The 20,711-nt window shown below is 39.4% G+C and overlaps 2 long non-coding RNA genes across 16 annotated transcripts in view; one reads left to right on the top strand and one right to left on the bottom strand.

Annotated features, from left to right (window-relative positions):
• The window catches only part of LOC138162066 (uncharacterized), a 127,236-nt gene that overhangs the window by 78,500 nt on the left and 28,025 nt on the right, over positions 1–20,711 (top strand). The window lies entirely within an intron of this gene.
• Positions 1–20,711, bottom strand: part of LOC138162344 (uncharacterized) — an 84,747-nt gene that overhangs the window by 46,204 nt on the left and 17,832 nt on the right. The window contains exons 5-6 of one of the 15 annotated variants that reach the window (XR_011168610.1): positions 15,561–15,625; positions 6,656–6,670 (exon numbers count right to left, since the gene is read on the bottom strand). The exons of 9 other annotated variants lie outside the window; for them this stretch is intronic. This is a non-coding gene — a long non-coding RNA (uncharacterized lncRNA). Of the gene's footprint in view, positions 1–6,470; positions 6,524–6,584; positions 6,671–8,108; positions 9,307–9,368; positions 9,953–15,560; positions 15,626–20,711 lie in introns of those variants that run through there. 5 more of the 15 variants (XR_011168602.1, XR_011168609.1, XR_011168601.1 and 2 more) reach the window with 5 other exon arrangements.

Here is a 20,711-nt window from a genome sequence, read left to right as displayed (position 1 = left end):
CCCCTCCCTCCCTCTCCTCTCACTCTCTGTCTCTCTCCATATATATACACATATATATATGTGTATATATATGGCCAGTTACAGATGAAATGGTGTTGCCGTTACTGAATTTCGATCAAAATGAATCATTATAATCTTCTACGTTATACATATATACACATGTATCTGTAACACATATATGTTCATACACATATGTATACATACTTATCACTTCCTAGCTTATTGATGCCATTCTAAATTTGGACACAGTACTGCTTAGTGATCTACTCAGAACAGAGAACAGTCATCATTACCTCCTTTTTCCTAGAAACTAAGGTTCCCACCTCAGCTTAAGACCCTGTCAGGCACTTGCCGAGTGAAACCATTAAGTCAGATTGAGCTTGCAGGCTACAAAAACTCCCAGATCTTTCTCAGATCCAGTACTTTATAATTGCCTTTCCCTAATCTCATACATGCAGAGTTGGTATTTTGAACCCATGAAAGCAAATACATTTATCGCTAATAAATTTCATCTTATATAACTTGGCCCTGGAATCATATACTATCGGGAATTTTTTCGATCTTGATTCTAAGTCTTCAGTGTTCTAAGTCCCCCTCCTTGCTTTCTATCAGCTAAAAATGTGATCAGTGTAACAGCATTGCTTTTAACCAAGTCATTGACAGAAATGTTAAACAGCATCGTGCCAAGCACAGGTCCCTGAGGGACTCCACTGGCAACCTCCCTCCAAGTTGACATTGAACAATGAGTATCTACTTTTTGATATCCGTCATTCAACGAATTCCAAATTGACCTCATTGTAGGCTGCATTTTTCCATCTTGTTAGCAAGAATAGCATGAGAAATTTTATCAAACACTTTGCTAAATATTACAATAGCCCCAGCCTTCTCCGTATTTACCATTTTAGCAAAAACAAAAAAAGAAAAAGAAAGGGTACTCTGGCATGACCAGTTCTTAGCGAAACCTTGAGTGCATTTCATGGTCACCAGTCGCTTTTCAGAAGTTCTGGTCAGTCTTCCTGTATTACTTCCTGTGTTGTGATATTGAGGTGGTTGTGTGTGTGTTTTTAATTTATCAAGTTTCTCTAGCAGATCTAAGATTATTAAGTTATCTGTGCACACCCAGGCTTAAAGTCAGTTGCTTTGGCTTGTAGAGAATGTGTTATCTTAATGTTATTCCCTTGTGCTTTTCTACTGTCATTTTTTCCACTTTAACGTTTTTGTATTCCATAACTGTGAATTTCATTTCTTTTGTAAGATTCTACATCATGGACTCAATTTTTTCTTGATCTAGTAATTAGGCAGTGAGGTAGCTCAGTGGGCAGAGTACTAGGCTTGGAACCAGGAAGACTCATCTTCATGAACTCAAATCTGGCCTCAGATACTTATTAGCTATGTGACCCTGGGTAAGTCATTTAAACCTAATTGCCTCAGTTTCTCATCTATAAAGTGAGCAAGAAAAGGAAATGGTGAACTATTCCAGTATCTTTGCCAAGAAAATTCCAGACGGGGTCACAAAGAGTCAGACACAACTGAAAAAAACAACATAATCTGCTAATTGTATTTTAATTTTTTCCACCAAGAGCTCTCATTTCTGCCCTATTGTTTAGTCATTTTCCGTCGTGTCTGAGTCTTCATGATGTTTTAGTTTGGGGGGACTTTTTTAGTAAAGATACTGGAATCATTTGCCATTTCCTTCTCCAGCTCATTTTATAGGAAAGGAAACTGAGGCAGACGGGTTAAGTGACTTGCCTAAGGTCACACAGCTAGTGTCTGAGGCCAGATTTGAACTCAGGTCTTCCCGACTCCAGGGCCAGTGTACTATACGCTGTGTCACCCAGCTGACCTTAATTTCCACTCTGTGTTCATTCCTAATTTCATCTCTTATAGAATTGCATTCTCTTTTGAACTGTTCTGTAGATCCTCATTGCTCTGTGCTCTCTAGAGAGCCCCCAGAACTCCCAGGCATTGATTCACTTGTTAGTATTAGAACGTTTGTTAAGAGAGCCCTGAGCCAGGGGCGGCCAGGTAGCACCTGGAGATCGAATCCCAGGCTCAGACACTTAGCACCCACCCAGAAACAACTGGCCATGTAACCCTGAGCAAGTTACTTAACCCCAATTGCTTAGGGGCAGCTAGGTGGCTCAGCGAGTAAGAGCACCGGCTCCAGTGTCGGGATAATCTGGATCAAATCTGGGCTCAGATACTCAGCACCACACCCAGAAATAATAACTGGCCGTGTAACCTTGAGCAAGTTACTTAACCCCAATTGCTTAAAAAAAAAAAGAGCACTGAGCCTTCATCCACAAGTGGTCAGTGGTGGCAGAGTTTGGGGTGAGAATAGGAAAGAGACCAGGTTGGTTATAATGTAGAGAATGTGAAGGATATTTTTAAAAAAGCTATTCATGACAGTTGTGTAGATGGCCTTAATGCCAGGCTATAATGGAATATTTTAGGCTTCAGGCAGTAGGGAGCTGCTAAAGATTTAATTCAGATATGACATGGCTAGGGCGGGGGGAGGGGGAGAATGCAGCTGTGTAAAGAATGGTAAAAAATGGCAAAGAATGGCCTTGGAGTCAAGAAACCTTGGGTTCCAGTTCTGCCTCAGGCCCTTATTAGCTGTGTGACCCTGGACAAATCACTTAACCTCTCTCTGTCTAATTGTTTTTAGTGTATAAAATGATGGAGTTGGAATCTCTAACCTCTGACATCCATCCCAGCTCTAAAGCCATAATATCATGAGACAGAATACAGGGAGATCTGTTAGGTTCCTCTTGCAGTGGTTCAGGCGAGAGGTAATGGGGGCATAAAGCAGAATACAGATTATAGGAGTGGGTAATAAAGTTGTTTTGGAGGTACAGTCAGGAGAAGTGATTGGTTACTGGGTGATAGGGATGGAGGGAAGGAGAGAGTTTGGAATGAAAAGGATCCAAAGATGGCTATCTTTCAAGCTTAGCTGCTTGGAATGATAGTAATGAAGTCAGCAGCAGCAAGAAAGTGACCAGAGTCAGGAGGAAGGACAGGCATGTGGGAAGGTGCTAGCTGGACCTCAATATCGAGCTGCCCGGCAAGTAAGTGGTAATGCAAGACTGGAACTAAGGGGAGAGTTTGCAACTTAATGCAAGGAATTCATATTCAACTACCTTGTGGTGATATTTGAAACCTTGGAAGGGAATTGGGTAAGATTGCCAAGGATTTAGGTTTACAGAGAGAAGAGATGACAATGCAGAGAGGAAGCTGGAGTGTCCTCCAGCATCAGTTTTTAATCAGCCGTCTAGTCCATTGACCAATAAAGTATGTCTTGAAAGCATTGCCCTTCCTTTGAACCACTGAATGGCCATAATCATACGTGAAGTTGCTTACATGGAGAAAGTCGTAGAGTTTCAACTAAGGGAGAGAACAGTCCATCTTGATCACACCACATTGCATAAAGTTCTGGGGTAGCTATTTTAGGAAGGACTTTTATGAACTCTGACAAAGTAGATGAGGGAACAAGAAAGAATTCCATGTAAGAATTAGCTGAAGAAATTTGGAAAAGTTTGTTTAACTTAGAGATAGAATAACCTGGGAAATGCTGACTCTTGAGGCATTTGAAAGGCTATTTTGTGGGAAAGAGATTGGATTTGTTCCTCTTAGACCCAGAAAATTGAATTATAAACAATGGAGAATGAAACACAAAAGAGAAGAAACAAGTAGTGCCATCCTTTTACTGAAGAGATTGGATAAAAAGGAGTTTGGATACTGCCTATACTGTCAGACTCAGTTGGTGTGTTGTTTCTAATCTGTGGGATTAGAAAGGGACCTGTTTGTGAACATCCTCACTGTAATTGGGTATGAAAGTGTGAGGCATATTTTCAACTCTGTCCTGAAGATGACAGTATTATAAACTATCACTTGTTGAATTTGAATAATTTTAGGATTTGGGATGAGAGTAATCTCCAGGCGCAGTAACCATGGTGACTTTAGTTTGGGAACTTTCTGGGAATTGTGTTAAATGGAATGTTTGGGACTTTCTGAATGTCATTTGAGGTTATTGGGAACTGTGCCCACAAGGACTTTGTCGAGACTCTTCGGTTCAAGGAACTGGGACAGACACTTGAAAAGACAATGTCTGATCCCCCACAGGACCTAGGAGACCTTTCTAGAATTAGAAATAGCGATGAATGTGCCAAATATACTCCAGCTGATTTGCTGAGGATGGAGAAAGGGCTGTGTCAATTTAAGATGACAGGCAACTTCATTACTCTCCCAGGAACTATGAATTGTAACTGTCTCTCTCTGATACTTACCAGTGAAAGACTCCAGGAGTGGACCCTGGTGAGGGTCCTGAGCACCTTCTCCACCTTGGCTCTAGGTTACTGCTTGTACATGAAGGTTAGAGTATATGTACTGGACTAGAAAAGTTTCTATAGACCTCTTAACTGATCCAGGAAACTAAGCCCTTGGAGAGAACTTTCTGGTGATCTAAATACAAAGGGTCATATATGAAGCGGCACTGGATATTACAGACTGACAGACACTCCAACCAGCATATAACCATGGCAAATACAGGGAGGTGGGAAAGCTGCACTCATCTGACTCAGCACTGGGTTTTTGTTGGATATTTTTTTTTCCACGCTGTTGGTAAGATAACTTCCTGTTGTTAACTGACACATGACCTACACCAGCGATGTCAATCTCAAATAGACATGGGAACCACTAAACCAGACATAAGAATTCTTCTGGGCTCTAAATAGAAGTGGTTTTAAAATGTAGTATTGTCTATGTTTTATTGTATTTTTATTTATTTTGTTAAATATTTCCCAGTTATAATTTTTAAACATTATTTTATTTTTCCCCAATTAAATCTTACATTTCAAACTGGTTCATGCTATATTTGAGAGTATTTGGGGTTACATATTTGACACCTCTGGTCTACTGGTTCCTCATTTTTTTCCAGTCCTAGACCTGAACCCCAGGGTGGTCCTGAGTCAAGCTGGGCCTGTAACACTATTATGTTTCCCACTCAAGTGCAGTATGGCTGACCAATGTATGGACTTACAACTGTATTGAGAAGAAAAAGAGTGAATACGGGGTGTTATGGGATTGGAATGTGAATGGAGGGGGCAGTACAATGCTGAGAGAGGGATGTATAAAATTAGAGAATGGATGACAGTATGTGAGTGGCACAGAATGAGATAGTTTTGTTTGGAACAGTCTACCAGTGACTATGGCAAATGGAGCGGGTGTTTTCTGTCATTATGCCTGGAGACAGGAGAGAGAGAGAAAGAGACAGACAGACAGAGACAGAGAGAGACACAGAAAGAGACAGAGAGAGACAGAGACAGAGAGAGACAGACAGAAAGAGAGAGAGACAGAGACAGAGACAGAGAGAGAGAGAGAGACAGAGAGAGAGAGAGAGAGAGAGAGAGAGAGAGAGAGAGAGAGAGAGCGAGAGAGAGAGAGAGAGAGAGAGAGAGAGAGAGAGGAAGGGAGGGAGGGAGGGAGAGAGAGAGAATAAAAATATGTATTTTAAAAGATGAAGGCTGTGAGTCTCAGAGAGCCATGGGCAAAAGAAAAACTTTTTTAAACAAAGTAGAGCTTTCCAAAAGCAGTTTTCTTGAAAGGCAGCATGTTTCCCCTCACAGGAAATCCTCAAGCAGAGTCTGTGTAACTATATGTCAGGTTTCTTGTAGAGGGAATCCTGGTTTAGGTATGAGCTGTACTAGGTGACTTCTGAAGGTTCTTCCAAGTCTGAGATTCCATGATTCTCTGATCTGCTCTGTTTCTGAATATTGAAATCATTTCAAACCTTCTATTGTGTTGCTACCTCTCCTCCCTCAGGTTACCTGGAAGAGTGACATCTCTAATGTCTTTCAGCTGACAGGCTCTTAAGACAAATCCCTGGCAACTCCCTTATAGGAAAGCCCTAAGTGACAAATGTGATAAAAAACTGCCCCATCCTCTCTTACCTCCCATGGACTTTCCAGGAGAGCAGGGCAAGGGAGGATGATAATCCCACTGAAGATCAAAGTTCCCCTCATAGAGGAGATAAGTCACCCTTGCCTGGATTATCAGGGATCAAAATTGACAAGTTTTATGGGATGTCACATATGCACTGCAGGTTTAATTTCACCTCCTGTACACATTTTATTATGGAAGACATCGTTAATCACACATGATTAAATCACAAACTATTTAATGGAGAGGTGGAAGAGACAAAGAGAGGGAGAGAGAAGGTGAGAGAGGGAGAGAAAGAGGGAGAGGGAGAGGGGGAGGGAGAGGGAGAGGAAGAGGGATATGGAGACAGAGAGGGAGAGAGAGAGAGGGAGCGAGAGGGAGAGGGAGGGAGGGAGAGAGAGAGAGAGAGAGAGAGAGAGAGAGAGAGAGAGAGAGAGAGAGAGATCTAGGAGCTGTCAACTTAATTGTGTAGAATAATGGATGCAAAATTGGACAAGAAGATTCATAGTTCAAATCCCACCTCAGACACTTACTAATTGGATGATCCTGAGTTAAACGCTATCTTTCTGAGGTAGAGTTTCATCATCTGTAAAATACAGGAAAATTGTTCCTCCTTCACATTCTCACTATGAGAGCAAATGCTTTAGAATTATGTCTTTTATTTTTATACAAGCTATAGTCCCCCCTACCCCTTACAGCCATATTCTTCCTCCTCCTCTTGGAGAACCACCCCCTACAATAAAAGATAAAGGGAAAGTTAAGACTAATCAATGTTTCCAAACAGTGTAGACATGATCTTCTGTATTCTAAACCCAGAGTTCCCCTACAAAGAAGTAGGTGAGCAATTCTCCACACGTCTCTTCTTTGTGGCCAGGTTTGGTCATTAGCAGCATTAATTTTTGTTTTGTTGTTGTTATTATGTATGTCATTTTTCTAGTTCTGCTTACCTCACTTTGCATCAGTGCACATAATTCTTATATTTCTGTGCATTCATCACATTCATCATTTGATACAGCACAGTGACATTGCACTGCATTCATTTACCAGTTTGCTTAATTATTTCTCAGCTAATGGACATCTGCTTTGTTTCCAGTTCTTTCCTACTGCAGAGTGATGCTTCAAATGTTTGGGTGTATATAATATCTTGCTTTTGGCATTGACCTTTTTTGAGTCTTTTCCTGGGCAAATGTATTCTCTAGACCAATCTGTATTAACATTTTCATCATTCTCTTTGCATAATTACAAAATGCCCTGTTGGGCTAATTCGTGGTTACACCAACAACACATCAGTGTGCTTTTATTTTCACAATCCCTCCCACACCAACCATCCCCATCTCTTATCATCTTTGTCAATTTGTTGGCTTGAAGTAAAAACTTGAGGATTTCTTTAAATTTGCATTTCTCTTATTAGTAAATTATACCATTATTTCTTGTAGTTTATACTTAGAAACCCTTCTTTTGCATACTATTTGCACATTTTTAACTATTGGGAAGTAACTTCGAGGCTTACATTTCTAATGTCTATATATTTTGGATGTCAGACTCTTTTCTGTAATATTTGATGTGAATTTTTCTAGTTGAATATTCCCTTTTTATCCTAGTTGAATAAATTTTGTTCATGCAAAATCATTTCAAATTCATATAACTGAAAATATCTGTTTTATCTTTCACAATTCTTTGTCTTCCTTATTTGGTTAAGAATGGATCTCCTACCCATACTTGTAAAATGTATGTGATCTGCTTCTCTTAGAATTTTTTAATAGCAGTGAGCTTTAATATTCAGGTCATGCATCAATTTTGAATGCATTTGGGTATATGGTGTAAAATGCTGGTTTATGTAAACTTAATTTCTGCCAGATCATTTTTCAATTTGCTTGCAATTCTTGTCAAATAAAGAGATGTTTTCTAGGTAATTTATGTTTTCAGGTTTTTGAACATTGGATTGTTGAATTAAATTATTTGTGATTTTTCCTTGTTTGTGCCATTGATCAACTTTTCTATTTTTTAACCAATACCAAACCATTTTGATTATTAATGCTTTCTAATATAATTTGAAGTTGTGAGGTACTATTGCCTCTTTATTCCTATATTTGTTCCTCTAAATTACCTTTGTCATTATTTTGTCTAGTTTTTGTTTTGTACAGCAGTAAATCTATCAATTTCTGGTGGTATTTTCTTTTTTTTTGTCTTTATTAATTTGGTTGTTTACTTTTAGTTTAAAAGATTCAGGGGCGGCCAGGTGCTGCAGTGAGTAAGAGCTTCAGCTCCAGCGTCATGAGACCCGGGATTGGTTCCGGCCTCAGATACTTGGCACCCACACAAAAATAACTGGCCATGTAACCTTGAGCAAGTTACTTAACCCCGATTGCTTAAAAAAAAAGATTCAGTTCCACAATCCCTTGAGTTTTAAATTTCCCCCCTCTCCTCACCCTCCAACCCCATGGTAGCATGTAATCAATTATAGGATCTCCAAGTGCTTTCATATTAGACATTAGTCAGGTTGTAAAGAAGGATTGTAACCGATGGAATGAACAATGGGAAAGAGGAAACAAAACCAAACAAGAGAAAGAAAGAGAGCAGGTAGTTTGCTTCAGTCTGCATTCAGACTCTGTTTTCTCTAGGTCTTTCTAGTTCTTTCTCTGAATGTAGACATTTCCTTCCATCATGAGTCTTTTGGAGTTGTCTTATAACCTTGCATTGCTGAAAAGAGTCCAGCCTATCAAAGTTGGTCATCACAAATACATTGTGTCTATAATTGTGTACAAATTTCTCCTGGTTCTGCTCTTCTCACTCAGCATCAGTTTGTATAAGTCTCTCCAGGTAAATATGAAGTCCATCTACTCCTCATTTCTTATAGCATAATAGTATTCCATTACATTCATATACCACAACTTGTTTAGCCATTCCCCAATTGATGGGCATCCCCTTAATTTCCAGTTCTTTTCCACCACAAAAAGAGGTACGATATATATATATATATATATATATATATGTATGTATTACATACAGGTCTTCCTGCCACTTGTATAATCTCTTTGGGATACAACCCTACAAAAGGTATTACTGGGTCAAAGGGTATGCAATTATCTATAGCCCTTTGGGCAAAGTTCCAGATTGCTCTCCAGAATGGTTGAATCAGTTCATAACTCCAGCTGGTGGTATATTCATTTTATATTGACATAGCCTACCTCTGAGTGATGAATAATTCTCTAATTTTATTTTTATTTCTTTAAAGAGTGTTGTAGTTTTATCTATAGAAATACAAATTTTCTTTGTAGCTTGATTCCCAGTTGTTATTTTTTTTAACTTTTGAAAGTGATTTTCAATAGTACTTCATTTTCCATTGTTGACTGCTGGATTCTCTTATTGCTATAAAGAAACAGGATTGATCTTTGTGAGTTTATTTTGTCATCTGCAAATTTACTGAGGTTTTCATTGTCTCATGTTTTTGCTGATTTCCTAAAATTTTCTAAGCAAACCATCATGTCATCACCAAGTAATTATATTTTTGTCTCATGTTTGTCTATCTATATACCTTTAATTCATTTCTCTTATTTTCTTTCTATTACTAATACTTCTAGAATTATGTTGAGTAGCAAAGGGGATATTGGGCATCCTTGCTTTATTCCTGAACTTATGGTAAAGCTTCCAATGTTTACACATTGTATACATGGAATAGCTTTTGGCTTTACATTAATACTGTGGTTATGTTAAAAATTATTCTAGGGAGCCAAGATGGTGGAGTAGAAGCACAAACTTGGCATGAGCTCCTGCTCCAATCACTTCCAATACATGTAAAAAAATGACTCTAAACAAACTTTAGAGCTACAGAACCCACAAAGAGACAGAGAAAAATAAATCTCCCACTGAAGGCAGCCTGGCAGGTTGACAGGAAAGGTCTATCGCAGCATGGTGTGAGCTGAGCACAGTCCTGCAAGCCGTGCTTCCGGCCCAGACTAGCTGAAGCAGTCTTCAGGAGAGGGAATCACCAGCCGCTGTGGTGGTTTCCAGACTTCTCAACCCATAAATGCCAAAGACAAAATAAAAGGTCAGTGTGGAACTCAGTTGGAACAGGGGGAGATGGAAGAACTCTGTCTGGCCCTTGACCCTGGTGTGAGAAGCGGCAGAGGCATGGTGGCTGTGCAGCCCTACCTCGTGGCTGCCTAAGGAGCTCCTAGCATACAGATCGTAGGAGGACCAAGCAACCATTCAGAGGTAATTGCTCTTTCTTTGACCTGCTTAGATCTGAATCATGGTATTGGGTGGTGGTCCTGGGATGTGTGGCCAGTGTGCCAGAGAATTTGGAGGCTGTAGAGAGGGAACCTTCCTAATAGCTCTAGGAAGCTGCAAAAACCCAGTAGTTTGGGACAAAGCTGTCTCCATTTTAGAAGCAGAGTTCTACCATGGCAAAGAGCTCAAAAGTCAAGTAATTGGCTGGCAATATGAGCAAGCAGAGAGAGCACAAACAGACCATAGATCCTTTTTGGGGGACAAAAAGGATCAAAGCATGGAGAGAGAGGAAGACAGTGAAGTCAGAACTCCTGCATCAAAAGCCACCAAGAAAAATATGAATTGGTGACAGCCCATGGAGAAGCTCAAGAAGGATTTTGAAAATCAAGTAAGAGAAGTGGAGGAAAAATTGGGAAGAAAAATGACAATGATGCAAGAAAATCATGAAAAGCAAGTTGACAGCATGCTAAAGGAGACCCAAAAATAAACTGAAGAAAATAACACCTTAAAAATAGACTAACTCATATGGCAAAAGAGGCCCAAAAAGCCAGTGAAGAGAAGAATTCCTTAAAAAACTGATTTTGCCAGATGAAAAAGAAATTTCAAAAACTCACTGAATAAAATAGCTCCTTCAAAATTAGATCTGAGCAATTAGAAGCTAATGACTTTATGAGAAATCAAGATACTATAAAACAGATCCAAACAAATGAAAAAATAGAAGGCAATGTGAAATATCTCATTAGAAAAACCACTGACCTGAAAATAGATCCAGGAGAGATCATTTAAAAATTATTGGACAACCTGAAAACCATGATCAAAACAAGAGCCTAGACACCATCTTTCAATAAATTATCAAGCAAAATTGCCCTGATATTCCAGAACCAGAGGCAAAATAGAAATTGAAAGAATTCACTGGTCACCTCTTGAAAAAGATCCCAAAAAGAAAACTAGGAATATTATAGCCAAATTTCAGAGTTTCCAGGTCAAAGAGGAAATACTGCAAGGAGTCAGGAAGAAACAATTTGAGTATTGTGGAAACACAATCAGGATAACACAAGATCTATCAGGAAAAAGAAATCTTAAGAAACTTATTAAAGTTAAACTATTTATATTCCTACATGGAAAAATAATAATTGTAACTCATAACACTTTTCTCAGTATGAGGATAGTTTAAAGGAATATAAATGTATATACATATGCATGTATATACAAATATATACATATATGTGTATATATGTATCTGTACATATATAGTATGTATAGGAGGGTGTATGTGCATATAAATATATATGTGAGTTTGGGCATATGTATGTTCATGTATACATAGACAGAGGGCACAGGATGAGTTGAATATGAAGGGATAATATCTAAAAAAATAAAATTAAGAGGTGAGAGAGGAATTTATTGATAGGAGAAAGGGAGAGATAGATTAGGGTAAATTAGTTCATATATAAGAGGCAAGAGAAAACTGCTACAATGGAGGGGAAAAGCAGGAAGATGAAAGGGAATGGGACAACCTTATTCTCATGGAATTTGGCTTAATGAGGGAATAATATTCACACTCAGTTGGGTATCTTACCCTGCATGAAAATAGGAGGGGTAGGGGATAAGAGAGAGGACAATAGAAGGGGGGGCAGATTGGGGGAGAGGGTGGTTAGAAGCAAACATTTTTGGGGGCGGCTAGGTGGCGCAGTGAGTAAAGCACCAGCCCCGGAGTCGGGAGGACCTGAGTTCTGTTCCAGCCTCAGACACTTAACACCCATACAAAAAAACTAGCCATGTAACCTTGGGCAAATTACTTAACCCCAATAGGGTTAAGCCCTCCAAAAGGCATAAAAAAAGAAGAAGAATCAAACATTTTTGAAAAGAGATATGGTCAAAGGAGAATATAGAATAAGTGGCAGGGTGGGATAGGATGGAGGGAAATATGGTCTTTCACAATATAACTACTATGGAAATTATTTGGGTAACTACACATGTACAACCTATATTAAATTGCTTATCTTCCCAGTAGAGGTGGGTGAGGAGGGAAGAAGGGAAAAATTCTGGAACTCAAAGTTTTAAAAAGAAATGTTATTGGGGGTTGGAGCCAAGATGGCAGAGTAGAAGCAGGAAATTCTGTGACCTCCCCCCACAACCACCTCAAATACCTATAAAATATGACGCTAAACAAATTTTAGAGCTATAAAATCTACAAAGTGACAGAGAGAAACAAATCTCCCATTGAAGGCAGTCTGGCAGGTCAACAGGAAGGGTCCATTGCAGCACACTGGCAGGGAGCACAGTCCTGTGTGAGCCATGTGCTTTGGACCCCAGGGCAGCCCCAACCAATGGCAACCAGAGCAAACTTCAGGGGGATGAATCACCAACAGTTGTGGCGGTTTGCAGACTTTTCAACCCAAAACGCCAAAAAGACTGACCTTTTGGTCAGTCAGGAACTCTGTTGGAAAGGAAGGGCACCTTTGGAGCTGCTGGCCTATAGATCATAGGGGGACCAAGAAACCATTCAGAGGGAATCACCCTTGCTTTGACCTGCTTGAATCTGGGTTGCTTTCTTGGCCGGTGGTCCTCGGGTGAGAAATACCAGTTTGCCAGTGTGATGTCTGTAGAGAGGGCACGCTCCTCAGACCTTTGACAACATTTGCAAAAACCCCAGTGATTTGGGACAAAGCTTTCCTCTCTGGAAGCAGAGTCCTACCATGGCAAAGAGCTCAAAAGTCAAGTAATTGACTGGCAATATTAACAAGCAGAGGAAGCTCAACCAGACCATAGAATCCTTTTGGGGGGACGAAAAGTATCAAAGTACAGAACAGGAGGAAGACAGCAAAGTCAGAACTCCTACATCAAAAACTTCCAAGAAAAATATGAACTGGTTACAGGCCATGGAGGAGTTCAAGAAGGATTTTGAAAATCAAGTAAGAGAAGTAGAGGAAAAACTGGGAAAAGAAATAAGAATGATGCAAGCAAATCATGAAAAGCAAGTCAGCAGCTTGATGAAGGAGACCCAAAAAAATACTGAAGAAAATAGCACCTTAAAAAACAGACTAACTCAAATGGCAAAAGAGGCCCAAAAAGCCAATGAAGAGAAGACTGACTTAAAAAGCCTAATTTGCCAGATGGAAGAGGAATTTCAAAAACTCAGTGAGGAGGATAATTCCTTCAAAATTAGATTGGAGTAAATGGAAACTAATGACTTTATGAGAAATCAATATACTATAAAACATATCCAAACAAATGGAAAAAATAGAAGGCAATGTAAAATATCTCATTGGATAAACCACTGACCTGAAAAATAGATCCAGGAGAGATAATTTAAAACTTTTTGGGCTACCTGAAATCCATGATCAAAAAGAGAACCTAGAAATCATCTTCAAGAAATATGTCTAAAAAAACATTTGAGAAACTGAGGACAGAATAGAAATTCAAAGAATTCACTGATCACCTCTTTAAAAAGTTCCCAAAAAGAAAATTCCTAGGAATATTATAGCCAGGTTCTGGAGTTCCCAGAATAAGGAGAAAATATTACAAATAGCCAGGAAGAAACAATTTGAGTATTGTAGAAACACAATCAGGATAACACAAGATCCATTAGGTTCTACATTAAGGTATCAAAGGGCTTAGAATATGATATTCCAGAGGTCAAAGGAATTAGGATTAAAACCAAAAATCACCTACCCAGCAAAGCTGAGTATCATGTTTCAGGGGAAAATATGGTCATTCAATGAAATAGAGGACTTCCATGCATTCTTGATGAAAAAAACCAGAGTTGAATAGAAAATTTGACATTCAAATACAAGAAGCAAGAGAAGCATGAGAAGGTAAACAGGGGAAAGAAATCATAAGGAACTTATTAAAATTGAACTATTTACATTCCTAAATGGTAAAATGATAATTGTAACTCATGAGACTTTTCTCAGTATGAGGATAGTTGAAGGGAATATATATGTGCATATATATACATATGTATGTATGTATACATACATATATGTTTATATAAGAGGGTATATGTGCATATAAATACCTATGTGAGTGTGTATATATGTGCACAGGTATACATAGACAGAGAGCATAGGATCAGTTGAATAGGAAGGGATGATATCTAAAAAATAAAATTAAGAGGTGAGAGAGAAATATAATGAGAGGAGATAGGGAGAGACAGAATAGGGCAAATTACCTCATACAAAAGAGGCAAGAGAAAACCGTTACAATGGAGGGGAAGAACAGGAAGGCAAAAGGGAGTGGGTCAACCATGTGCTCATTGAATTTGCCTTAAGGAGGAAATAACACACACAGTAAATTGGGTATCTTACCCTATAGCAAAGTAGGGGGGAAGGGGATAAGAGGGGGGATGATAGAAGGGAGGGCAGATTGCAGGGGGGGAAGGGTAGTTAGAAGCATACACTTTTGCAAAAGGACAGGGTCAAAGCAGAAAATACAATAAGTGGGGGGCAGGATTGTATGGAGGAAAATATAGTCATTCTTTCACAATATATCTACTATGGAAATGTTTTGTGTAACTACACATGTATAACCTATATTAAATTGCTTTTCCTCCCAGTGAGTGATGAGGGAAGAAGGGAAAGAATCTGGAAATGAAAGTTTTAAAATCAAATATTAAAATATATATGTATATATATATATATAATATTTTTACATACAACTGGGAAATAAGATACACAGGCAATTGGGGTATAGAAATCCATCTTGCCCTACTAGAAAGTCAGAGTGGAAATGGGGGAGGACGTAAGAAAGAAGATTGGGGGAAGGGGTATTCAGTAGGATCACTGTTTTGGGGTGGGGGTTAGGGGTAAGATGGGGGGAAAATTTGTAACTCAGAATCTTGTGGTTATGAATGATGAAAACTAAAAAAAAAATTCTATTTTTATGCTTTGTAGGACTTTTGAGCATTAAATGAGTGTTTATTCTACATTGCCAAAACTTTTCCTATATCTAGTAAAATAGTTGCATGATGTTGAATGCTTTTGTTTTTAATATAGTTACTTATATTAATTAATTTCCCAATGTTAGACCATCCTCATGTCACTGTTATAAACCCAACTTGATCATAGTTAATTATTGGTTTCTTAAATTGCTGTGACCTTTTGGCCAGGATTTCATTTAATTTTTTTAATTGATTCTAATAATATTGAGATATAATTTTTGTCTCTGGTTCATATATCAGGACTGTACAGGGTATCTCACTTTAATAACTTAAAACTACCCAAAAATATTTGTTGCATAAAACAAGTTTGGTAGAATGAATTTTTTTTCATTTTAAAAAATAATTTGTCTTCTGTAGGTATTGGGCAGTTAGATGGCACAGTGGATAGTGTGCTGGGCCTAGAGTCAGGAAGACTCATCTTCTAAGTTCAAATCTGACCTCAGACACTTACTAGCTGTGTGATCTTGGGTAAGCCAATTATCCTGTCTTCCTCAGTTTCCTCATCTGTAAAATGAGCTGGAGAAGGAAATAGCAAATCACTTCAGTATTTTTTGCCAAGAAAACCCCCAACTGGCTTCACAAAGAATTGGACATAATTGAAAAATGACTCAACAAATATTACAAGCATTAATTTCTTTAAAGTTTGATAGAATTCTCTTATAATTCTCTGAACTAGGGTCCTCTTCCCCTCATCCAAGCCCTTACCTTTGGTGTTTGTAGCTCCCTTTATCATCTGTAAGGCAGTATAGCTTAGTGGAAAAAGAATTAGAGAATTGGAGAGTTGGAAAGCTATGCCATTCTTTCCTTCAAGACCTACATTCAGAGAGAACCAACTACCTCCATCAAGCCCATCTCACCTTGAGGACTGTGTGATAGAGTGGAAACAGCCCTGGGTTTTGAGTCAGAGAACCTGGGTTCAAATTCTACCTGTAAGGATGATTAGTAGGGCTCCCTTGGGGAAATCACATCAACTCCATGGCCCTTGGTCTTGTCACTTCTGAAATGATGGGACTTCTAGGAGAATTTTGTCAAACTCTGAATATTGACTCCAAAATTTTAAAAGATTGGGATTGTTTCTAGAGACACAAAGAAAAACAAAAACAGTCTCTTCCAGTGGGGAACTCCCATTCTAATGAGAGAGGGAACATGCAAACAACTGTGTATAAGGAAGATATACAGGACAATTTGGAAGTAAACTTAGAGGAAAGGTTAACGTTAAGGAGGAGAAGGATTTCTTGAAGAAAATAAGATTGTAGCTGAGACTCAAAAGAAGCCAGTGAAGTAGAGAGACCATGCCACGCATGGAGAGCAGCCACTGAAAATGCCCCAAAACAGGAGGTGGAGTGTCTTGTGAACCCAGGGTCACTGGATCCCAAAATAATCCAGGGGAGCTAGATTTAAGAAGATTGGAAAGGTAGGAAGGGTCTAAATTAGGAAAGTCTTTAAAACTCAGAGGATTTTGTGTGGGATTTGATCCTGGAGAAAATAGGGAACCACTGGAGATTTTGATTGAGAGTGACGTGATGGGACATTTTGGGAAGATCATCACTTCAGCCGCTGAATGGAGAATGGGTTGGAGTGGGGAGAGACTTGAGGCAGGCAGACCCCCTCTCCACCAGCAGCTATTGCCATAGTCAGGTTTGAGGTGAAGAGGGCTGCTCACCTCCTGGGTGAGGTGGTGCTGATGTCAGAGGAGGGAAGGCGACATGTGTGAGAACTGTTGTGAGCGTAAAATCGACAGAACTTGCTGACAGAGTGGAAAAGAAAGGTGAGAGATGGGAAGGACGCCAAGATGATGCCATGCCTGCATGATTGGTAGGAGGATGATACCCTCAACAGGAATCGGGAGAGTAGGAAGAGAGGAGGAAATAGGGGGAAGGATCGGAGACTCAGCTTTGGGCATGTGATGGTTAAGATGACTCTGAGACAGGCCCTCTGCTCAGGATGGCAGACTGACAAGTAGATGTTATCAAAAAAGTTAAACAGGCCCGAATTTGCTCTTGGGTGAGAGTGACAAAAACAAGTCTTCTTTCCTGCTTTGCAGAATCAGGGAAAGTCAGAGATAAAAGGAATCTGGGGACCTGCCACTTTTTCCTTTCTCACGTTTGCATGCTCTGTCCCTAGCACACATAGTGTGCCTGGCCCATAGTAGGCACTTACAGTCACTGACAAATCCTCTCATCTCCTATGCCTGGAAGGCTCTGCCTCTTAGAATCCCTAGGTATCGCTGGCAAGGCTTAAGTAAGAGGTCTTACCTGATTCCTCTCCCCCATGGTTGTCCTGTGTGTGTACACCTGTGTATGTATTATGTCATGTATATGTTACGTACACACGTGTGTGTTATGTGTAATATATTTATACATGTGTGTTGTATATACATGTGTGTATATATACACATATTAACATGCCTATACATATATACATATACATTTATACATCTATATCTATCTATCCTGTGAAGATTTTGTATCCATTCATTAAAATATAAGCTTCTAGAGCACCAGCGCTGGAGTCCGGAAGACCTGAGTTCAAATCTGGCCTCAGACACTGACTAGCTGAGTGACCCTGGTCAAGTCACCTAACTTTGCCTCCAAAAAAAAGGTAAGCTTTATGACCTTACTTTTGTACTGGTATACCCAGTGCCTAGAATGGTGCCTGGAACCTGATGGGTGCTTAATAAATGGTATAGTGGACTGGCTTTGGAATCCTAGGACCTGGATTCAAATTCTGCTTCTGATACTGTCTATGAGAACTTGAGAAAGTCTTTTCAACTCTTTATGTCTCTGTTTCAATTTTCTCATCTCTAAAATGAGGGAGTTGAACAAGCTGTTCCTTCTAACTCTAGATTCACATTCCTATAATTGTTTACAGATAGAGAAACCAAGGTCCAGAGACAAGTCAAAGATCATGCAGTTGTTTAATGGTAAAGCTGAGATCAATGCATTTCCCACTGTATAACTGTGTCTCAAAAAAAAAAAAAGTTGGGGAGAATACTTTCCCTAGAGATGAAAAATGGAGGGGTTTTGTCTGATCCCTTAAATCTAGAACCATTCTCATCATATTGTTTCCTTAGTAGAAGGCCTACTTGGGTGAAGTCCTTCCTTGAATAATTTGTAATTCTGTGCATTTTCTTTTAAGTGACCCCCAGTGTCATTCCGCCTTGCTAAAGGCATTCCTTGTCAGCAGACTTGATTGAACTATTTTGGTGGATTCATAGGTAGGCCTTACTGTCTATTCTTATGTCAGGGATCTGGGCTATCACTCTAAAATCAAGATGTCCATTCCAACGGCTTCAGAATAAAAATGGAAAGGCAAAGTCAGCAACTCATAGTTACAGTAATCTTTGGAGGTTGGGGAAATGTTTCAAGATTCCCCTATTGATTTTTTTTCCTCCTTATGAGTGAATATTGGAAGTAGAATAATTTCATGGCATTTGGGTTTCTCCATTCTGGAGCCCATAATCATGCTTTAAATACTGTGAAGAATTAGAGTGAGAATATTGTATCGCCATATGGGTCTTAATTTGGGCTTTAACGATTTGAGTGAAACTAAATTCGGCGCCAGTTTATTTTATCCAAAATGTTGCCGTCTGGTGACAGTTTGTACTGATAAGCTGAGTCAGAGCACTTAGGAGAATAAGGCAGAGGAAGTGTTTGGAGACTAAAGAGCTTCGTTGGCCAAAAAAAAAAGAGGAAAAATCCACGGAATATTTGCAATCCCTCTCCAGGTCCTTCTAGTCAAGGGCCTGGCTTTTTTTAGCTCATATTTCTCCATCTTCTCCAGAATATGGTCTGCCTCTCAAAAATTCAGGGGAACCACATGACAGCCTCCCTCAGCTAGCTTCCCAGAGTGGTTCAGTGACCAAAAGTCTGATGAGTTCTGCAAAATTCAGTGACTGTTCCCCTCTTATAATTGCCTGTCTACTTTTCCTATCTTCTTGTTACCAAGAAGGCTTGTATTTTGCCAGGCTATCCTGGGGTTGTCCACTGCAAGAAGGATGTTCACCCAGCATCTTCAACAAAAGTCTCATAAACCCTGGGGTCTTACCACAATTGGCAGGAGCACATCTTAGCAGATGGCACCCATTAATCAGATGCATTCAGATTTCTCCTTGAAAACAAGGGTATAAATATATCAAGCACACTAGTCTAAAATAAAGATTGTTGACTTTGAGAAGGCATTAGCTCAAAAATTTAAAATGTCAGTATATCAATTGACTTCTTTGAATGTTTTCCACCCAAATTGTAAGCTCCTTGAAAGTAGAATATATCAGTGTTATTGCTTTTGTAGCCTCTAGAATCTATCACAGGGCCTTACAAATAAGCAGTATTGAATCATTATTTATCAATCAATTGGAATCCTTTTCCTAATTAAAGTAAGCTTTAAAAATTAATGTAGAGAAGAATTGAAGTTATTTGCACAAAGAAATGGGGGCTTATACATGTAAAAACAGTCTGTTCTTACTAGTCTATGAGCCACTGTATTCACTGTGCTCATACCCCTTTCAGGGGGCCCTGTGGTAGGCACAGAGGAAGTGAAGACCATTGTAGCATGCCCCTTGTCTAGGCATACACACAATAAGAAGCTGCCATCCATGATTCTTTGCCAATGAGTGGTATAGACCACAGATATTGTTGAAGCATAAAGGAAGAGAAAAGGAACAGATCAATCAAGGAAGGCTTCATAGAGCTGAAGACATGTGGACAGGATTTGATTGGTTGAAGGGGCAGGAGACAGCAGTATGAGTCAAGGCACAGAGTCAGGGAGCAAAGATGCTGCTTGTGATTCTGGCTGGATGGTAGGAGGCTTCATGTCAGGGGAATGTAAGAAGGTAGGGTCACAGATTAGATGGGCCTTAGTGTATGGTTAGTCCAATCTACCAATTTTACAGATGATTAAAGTAAAGCATAGGGAGCTAAGGTGGCCGGCCCATAGATGAATAGTTAGGTTTGGACTTTGAACAAGGTCAAATCTGTAGCTCCTGCCTTCCCAATGCCCATGACCCAATTCCCTTAAGTTCCACTACTGGTGAGAAGTTAACTTTCAAATTGAGGGTAGGTTTCATGTTTTCAGTTCTGCTCAGTAAACATTTATTAGTTGAAATTTGTACAAGATAAAAGGCAGCATGGTGCAATGGATAGAGGACCAGTGTCAGATCTGGAAAGACCGAGGTTCAAGTCTCACCTCTGACACAAACTGGCTATGTGACCCTGGGTAAGTCTCTTAACCTTTCACTTCCTCAGGCACTCTGTAAGTTGCAAAGTTGCAAGTTCCTTATTGGTAAGTCTCAATATCAATAAAATAGCAGGTTAACTATTAAAAAAATTTAAAGCCAACTGTAGGTATTAAGGCTTTACACAGTGGTGTCAAGCTCAAATAGAAATGGGGCCACTAACCCATACACAAAGATCTCTTCAGGCTGCATACTGACTTAGAAAACTACAAATTACTATTCTCTATGTTTTAGTGTGTTTTTATTTATTTTGTCAAATATTTCACAATTCCTCCCTTCCTTCCCTCCCTCCTTCCTTCCTTCTTTCCTTCCTTCCTCCCTCCCTCCCTTCCTACCTCCTTCCCTCCCTTCCTTCCTCCCTCCCTCCCT

This window comes from Petaurus breviceps, unplaced genomic scaffold, assembly GCF_028583685.1.
Source record: "Petaurus breviceps papuanus isolate PSGF00001 unplaced genomic scaffold, PetGlider_PUasm1.0 186, whole genome shotgun sequence".
NCBI lineage: Eukaryota > Metazoa > Chordata > Mammalia > Diprotodontia > Petauridae > Petaurus > Petaurus breviceps.
Note: the sequence above shows the minus strand (reverse complement) of the source record. Positions and strands in the feature narration are given on the sequence as shown.